Source organism: Zophobas morio, unplaced genomic scaffold (genome assembly GCF_036711695.1).
Source record: "Zophobas morio isolate AGI-343-1 ecotype UQ-CSIRO unplaced genomic scaffold, CSIRO_AGI_Zmor_V1 ptg000027l, whole genome shotgun sequence".
In the NCBI taxonomy this organism is placed as follows: Eukaryota; Metazoa; Arthropoda; class Insecta; order Coleoptera; family Tenebrionidae; genus Zophobas; species Zophobas morio.
The window spans coordinates 221960-228674 of NW_026972132.1; the positions used below are offsets into that span (position 1 = coordinate 221960).

General features: G+C 31.6%; 1 protein-coding gene across 1 annotated transcript in view; it reads right to left on the reverse strand.

Annotated features, from left to right (window-relative positions):
* LOC135136820 (facilitated trehalose transporter Tret1-2 homolog) overlaps window positions 1-5720 on the reverse strand; it is a 34822-nt gene extending 29102 nt beyond the window's left edge. The window contains exon 1 of the mRNA XM_064066239.1: window positions 5612-5720. The gene's annotated coding sequence lies outside the window, so the exon portion shown is untranslated. The remainder of the gene's footprint in view (window positions 1-5611) is intronic.
* Between the last annotated feature and the right edge of the window lie 995 nt (window positions 5721-6715).

Here is a 6715-nt window from a genome sequence, read left to right on the forward strand (position 1 = left end):
ATATTTCTTCAAAATAACATTGTGATTTTTTTTATAAACCTTTGAAATGCTAAAAAATCAAGGAAACTGGAATAACGTGGCAACGTTGCATGGGAATTGCAAAAATAAGCTAAGATTATAAAGCCTAGGAAGTGGATGATGAAAATATGCAAAAATATGGACGATGTTCTATTAAAAAAAATAACTTGTGTAGTATGCCTCAAAAACAAAACACTCTGTATAGTCAAAAATTACTCTAAAGTATGCTACTCAAGAAACCGTGAAACTTTGATCTCTAACTTTTTTTCTTTCTCTCATAATCAATGAAATATCGAGAACTGCCCTTACTGACACCCTGTATATCTGAGCATTTTTATTTTGGATAAAAAAAAAAACTACGACAAATTTTTCAGGTGCAAATAAGAAAAAATAGACTTTATAGCCACAATTTTTACTTTCGAATACCTGATGCGACGTTGTCACGTTATTCCAAATTTCTTCAAATGTTTAGCAAGGAAAAACTTTACAAAAAAATCACTATAGGGTGATTTTTAAACTTTGTATTTCAATATGTTACGGATATATAAATAAATGTGCGCGTTTTATTGTGCTTTAAACACAATTTTAATCTTAATATACAGAGTGTTTATAAAAAATAATTATTTTATAAGTGAATAGTTATTGCTATTTTCTTTTTTTAGGAGATATACATCCATTTTGAAAAAAAAAGAACAAAAACTGACTACAGCGCAGTAATTAAATACAGGGTGTTTTAAAATACAGGTTGTTTTCTTTGGAAAAAAACTAAAATATCAATGTTTGGAAACTGTAACCTTATAGAATCTTTTGATGAACACCCAAGGAAATTGGACTAACGTGGCAACGTCGCATCGAAATTGTAAAAATAGGCTAAGATTATAAAGGTTAGGAGGAGTATGATGAGAATATACAAAAATATAGAGGATGTTCTATGAAAAAAAAAATAATAATAACTTGTGTACTATGTCTTTGATCTTTAATTTTTTTCTATTTCATAATTAGTTAGATATCGACACCCTGTATATCTGAGTACAACAAATTTTTCAAGTGCAAATGTGAAAAAGTAGACTTTATAACCACTATTATTTTTGAAATTCTGATACGACGTTGTCACGTTATTCCAAATTTCTTCAAATGTTTAGCACACTTTATTGCGCTCTAAACAAAATTTTAATCTTAATATACAGAGTGTTTATAAAAAATAATTATTTTATAAGTATTTTCTATAATAATTAAAGTTGATAATTATTGGCATTTTTTATTTTTTATTCTTTTTTTTTTTGAAAATTAAACAGACTAGGACGCAGTAATAAAATACAATTTATTCGAAAAACTCAAATATCGATGTTGAAAATTGTAACGTTTTAGAATCTTTTTATAAACACTCAAGCAATTTGGAATAACGTGGCAACGTTGCATAGGAATTGCAAAAATAAATTAAGATTATAAAACCAAGGAAGAGACTAATCACAATATGTAAAAATAAATAGGGTGTACTATTTAAGAAATCTAACTTAAATGTTATATCTCAAAAACAAAATACTCTGTATAGTGGAAAATTATTTTTATGTACGCTACTTAAAAAATCATACGACTTTGATCTGTAACTTTTCCTATCTCTCATAATTAGTGAGAAGTCGAGGATCTCCCTTAGTGACTCACCCTGTATATCTGTATATCTGTGTATTTTTATTTTTACATATTCTGATTAACCTGTTGTCAAGCTTTATAACCACCGAATATTTTTGAAATTGCGATGCGACGTTGCCACGTTATTCCAGTTTTCTTTAAATCTTTAACAAGGAGAAGCTTCACAGAAAAATTTCTATAGGGTGATTTTTAAAATTTGTAATAAGGTGCGCGCTTTGTTGTAGTAGAAACAAAATTTTAATCTTAGTTTACAGAGTGCTTATAAGAAATAATTATTTTATTAAGAATTTTATAGAATTAAAGTTGATGGATATTGCTATCTTTTACTTTTTTTATGAAAATACAGGGTATTTTATTCGAAAAAACTCAAATATCGATGTTTGAAAGTTGTAACGGTGTAGAATCTTTTTATAAACACTTAAGGAATGTGGAAAAACGTGGCAACGTTGCATGGAATTTTACAAATAAATTAAGAATAGAAAGCCTAGGAAGAGGCTAATGAGAATATCTAAAAATATATAGGGTGTTCTATTAAAAAAAAAAAAACGACTTGTGTGTTATGCCTCGACAATAAAACACTCAATAGTCGAAACTTATTTGAATGTATGCTAATCAAAAAAACCATACAACTTTGGTCTCTAAATTTTTTCTATCTCTCATTATTAGTGAGAAATCGAAGTTCGCCCTTAGTGACTCACCCTGTATATCTGTGTATTTTTATTTTTTACATATTCTGATGAACCTCCTCTTAGGCTTAATAACCACCGTTAATTTTTGAAATTCCGATGCGACGTTGCCGCGTTATTCCAATTTTCTTCAAATGTTTCAGAAGGAAAAGTTTCACAAATAAAATCACTACAGGGTGTTTTTTAAAATTTGTATTCAGGTGCGCGCTTTGTTGTGGTAGAAACAAAATTTTAGTCTTAGTTTACAGAGTGTTTGTAAGAAATAATTATTTTGTTAACGATTTTATATAATTAAAGTTGATAGATATTGCTACCTTTTACTTTTTTAGGAAAATACAGGGTATTTTATTCGATAAAACTCAAATATCGATGTTTGAAAGTTGTAACAGTTTAGAATTTTTTTATAAACACTTAAGGAATTTGGAAAAACGTGGCAACGTTGTATGGAGTTGCAAAAATAAATTAAGAATATAAAGCCTAGGAAAAGGCTAATGAGAATATCTAAACAGATATAGGGTGTTTTATTAAAAAAAAAACGACTTATGTGTTATGCTTCGAAAACAAAACACTCTATAGTCGAAACTTATTTGAATGTATGCTAGTCAAAAAAAAACATACAACTTTGGTCTCTACATTTTTTCTATCTCTCATAATTAGTGAGATATCGAAGTTCGCCCTTAGTGACTCACCCTGTATATCTGTGTATTTTTATTTTTTACATATTCTGATGAACCTGTTCTTAGGCTTAATAACCACCGTTAATTTTTGAAAGTCCGATGCGACGTTGCCACGTTATTCCAATTTTATTCAAATGTTTAAAAAGGAAAAGCTTCACAAAAAAAATCACTACAGGGTGATTTTTAAAATTTGTATTCAGGTGCGCGCTTTGTTGTGGTAGAAACAAAATTTTAGTCTTAGTTTACAGAGTGTTTATAAGAAATAATTATTTTGTTAACGATTTTATGTAATTAAAGTTGATTGATATTGCTACATTTTACTTTTTTAGGAAAACACAGGGTATTTTATTCGAAAAAACTCAAATATCGATGTTTGAAAGTTGTAACGGTTTAGAATTTTTTTATAAACACTTAAGGAATTTGGAAAAACGTGGCAACGTTGCATGGAATTGCAAAAATAAATTAAGAATATAAAGCGTAGGAAGAGGCTAATGAGAATATCTAAAAATATATAGGGTGTTCTATTAAAAAAAAAAACGACGTGTTATGCCTCGACAACAAAACACTATAGTCGAAACTTATTTGAATGTATGCTAGTCAAAAAAACCATACAACTTTGGTCTCTAAATTTTTTCTATCTCTCATAATTAGTGAGATATCGAAGTTCGCCTTTATAGTGACTCACCCTGTATATCCGTGTATTTTTATTTTTTAACTATTTTGATTAACCTGTTCTTAAGGTTTATAATGCTCGTTTATTTTTGAAATACCGATGTGACGTTGCCACATAATTCCAATTTTTTTGAAATTTTTTAGCAAGGCTTGATAAAAAAATCGCTACAGAGTTGTTTTTAAAACTTGTGTTACAATATTTTGCTGAGAGATAAATAAAGGAACAAACTTTGTTGTGGTGTACACAATATTGAATCTTGGTATACAAAGTGTTTATAAAAAAAATAATTATTTTGTGAAGTAGTTTCTATATTTAGGTACAGTTGATAGTTATTGCCATTTTTCAGTAAACACTGTATATTAAAATTTTATTTAACTCTGCGTAAACTGTTGCAACTGTTGCAAGGAAATTGAAATAACGTGGCAACGTCGCATCTTTGTGATTCATCCTGTATATCTGTTGTGTTTTTATTTTGGAATTAAAAAGAACACGAAAACAACAGATTTTTCAGGGGCAAATTACTAAGATTTTTTTTTTTTTTTGTAATCAATGAAGAAAAAAAATTACATACAGGGTGTTTCATAATTTTTTTTTTGAAAAATCGGAAAAATTGTGTGGTTTTTTATAAGTTTGTGACGACGTACAAAAAATTAAAAAATAAATTTAACAATGTCAAATAAAAAAATTATATTGTACGACAGTTTGAAAAGCGAACACCCGGACACTTTCAAGTTAACTCGTTACCACTTACTTTTTCCTGCACACCAGTACCTCAACTGATAAGCAAGTTATTGTGTTACGGCGATAAAATCGAGGACAGCGATATTATAGTTATTTATGTATTAAGGGCATAATCAGGGAGATTGTGGCACGAGGGAATGTTTAAAGCCCGACGAAGGAGGGCTTTTAATTTCCCGAGTGCCACAATCGACAATTATGCACGTGGTACATACAACGTTTTATTCTATTTTAGTTTCTAAACTATTTTTAACGAAATATTGAGTATTTTCGGCAAGACTGTGTGAATTGTGCCGATGCAAATTTTAATACATAGCTGGCTATTATTTTGATGTTGTTATGGATACCACGTTGATTATTTGATAATTCGTTTTTCAAAATGTAAATTAAAGAAGCAGAAAACCTTTATTCAAACGAAAGTGTAGAAGAATTTGAAGTCGGTCAGGTAATGATTTGATAAAATATTATTTTTCCAACTTAAGAAAAACGTTGAATATCGAAGCGTGTTTGAATAGTTAATTGATTAGTGTAAATGAACAATCAATTGTTGCTTAGCAATTTTTGACAGATTTGTGCTAAAAAGACCAATTTAAGCCCGCATTTGGGTGCTTATAAATAAGATTATGGTTCTAAAATAGAATAAAGTTAATTTTAATGCACACTGCAATGCAAATTTAGCTGTTTTTATTTTATTTTAATTTTTTTTGTGTATTTAAATGTCACAAACAACCACACTAAATTAGGAGTTGATTAGCAATTACAGAACTTTGACCGTACTTTATATTTAAAAAGTACGAAACTCGTGCCAAAGTCATTGTTATTTTCGTAACAAAATTACGTTATACCGATTTTAAAATTAAAAAAAAAAAAATGTCGACAATTGTGACTATTACTTCAGTTCTTGCACTACCATTATTTCTGTTTTGCAATCTCTCTGCAAAACAGGAACAAACAATACTCAAACGCTGACATAACACTTCAAATTGCACAGCGCGAGTTTTTTCTTCCTCCCGAGTTCAAAAATCCGGCGAACCTTTCGCAAATCAAATTCCAATTAACTGTTGCATCACTCTCATTAAAAGCGAATCGAAAACCGCAAGCACCGAACAAAAACAAACAACGCTGGCGCAACCAAAGCTATACAGAGCGTTCGAAAAGTGCATACTTACGTCACTACGCTAACGCCAAAACACACACATAAGCGCACATCGAACCTCTACTCTCTAAGACGACCACGCTGCTAATAATCGAGTTTTCCGCTATTTCATACATCAGCTGGTGTCACGCTGATCCACATGCGTGTAGAGATGGGAGCTGCCGTCTGCACCCCCCTAGACGCCACGGCACGACCGCGGCTCGCGAGGGACACCTGAGGGCCAATCAAATCGCAATTACAGCGACAAAAGACGGTGTAGTCGCGGAACGGCGGTGGCGAGTCCCGCATCCATCTCTATCGGACTTATCGATTCGGATTTGTAGACTCGGGGACGCCGCTGTGCTTCTGGAATGGCTGTGAATTGGGCGACCTTGGGGAAAGGCAGTGGCGGCGGGGAGGGTGAGAATGTAGGGCGCACTAATTGAATCGATTGATTGCAAATATAATAATAACAATAATAATAACGAAGATTTATATCTTTATTTGCCACAGTTGTCTGCATTTTTGTCTGTGTCGTTTTATTTCTATTGTGCGCTGTAGCCCCGTCTTGTCGAAAATAGTCTACTTCCATTTTCGTGATTAAGCGATTCTGGTTCAGGTTTTTGCGTGTGGATTATTCAAATGATTTGATTATCGCCTGGGGGAATTATCGCTGGTTGGGTGTAATTTGCGGTTCCTTCGTGTCAGGTGAGTTAGATGTTGCATCAGCTAATTAATACGTTGTGGTTTATGTAATGGATTTGGAGGTTTATTGTTGCTGGAGGGGTTACCCATGAAGGGTTAATTTTGAAATACCGTGTGTGTGAAAAATCAAAATTATTATTTTTTTATTTTTTGCAAAATTTTCAGATCGATGTTTTGTTTGATGCTGAAACTAAGCTCTCAAGTGTGTACATTACGTAAAAGGATCGGGAAACCGGTAGTGAGATAAGCGCTTGCAAGCAGTGACGTAAAGTTTTATCTCGGAGCGGTGTTGGTTTTCGTTTGTTGATAGAGTTACTGGATCTTCGTGGAAATGGATAACTATCCAGCTGCTTTTTATTATTGTCGTTAATCTCTTTTCTGAGTTCTGTGTCAATAATATTATTTTTGGTAATTTTGTTGCTGCCGGAATTTA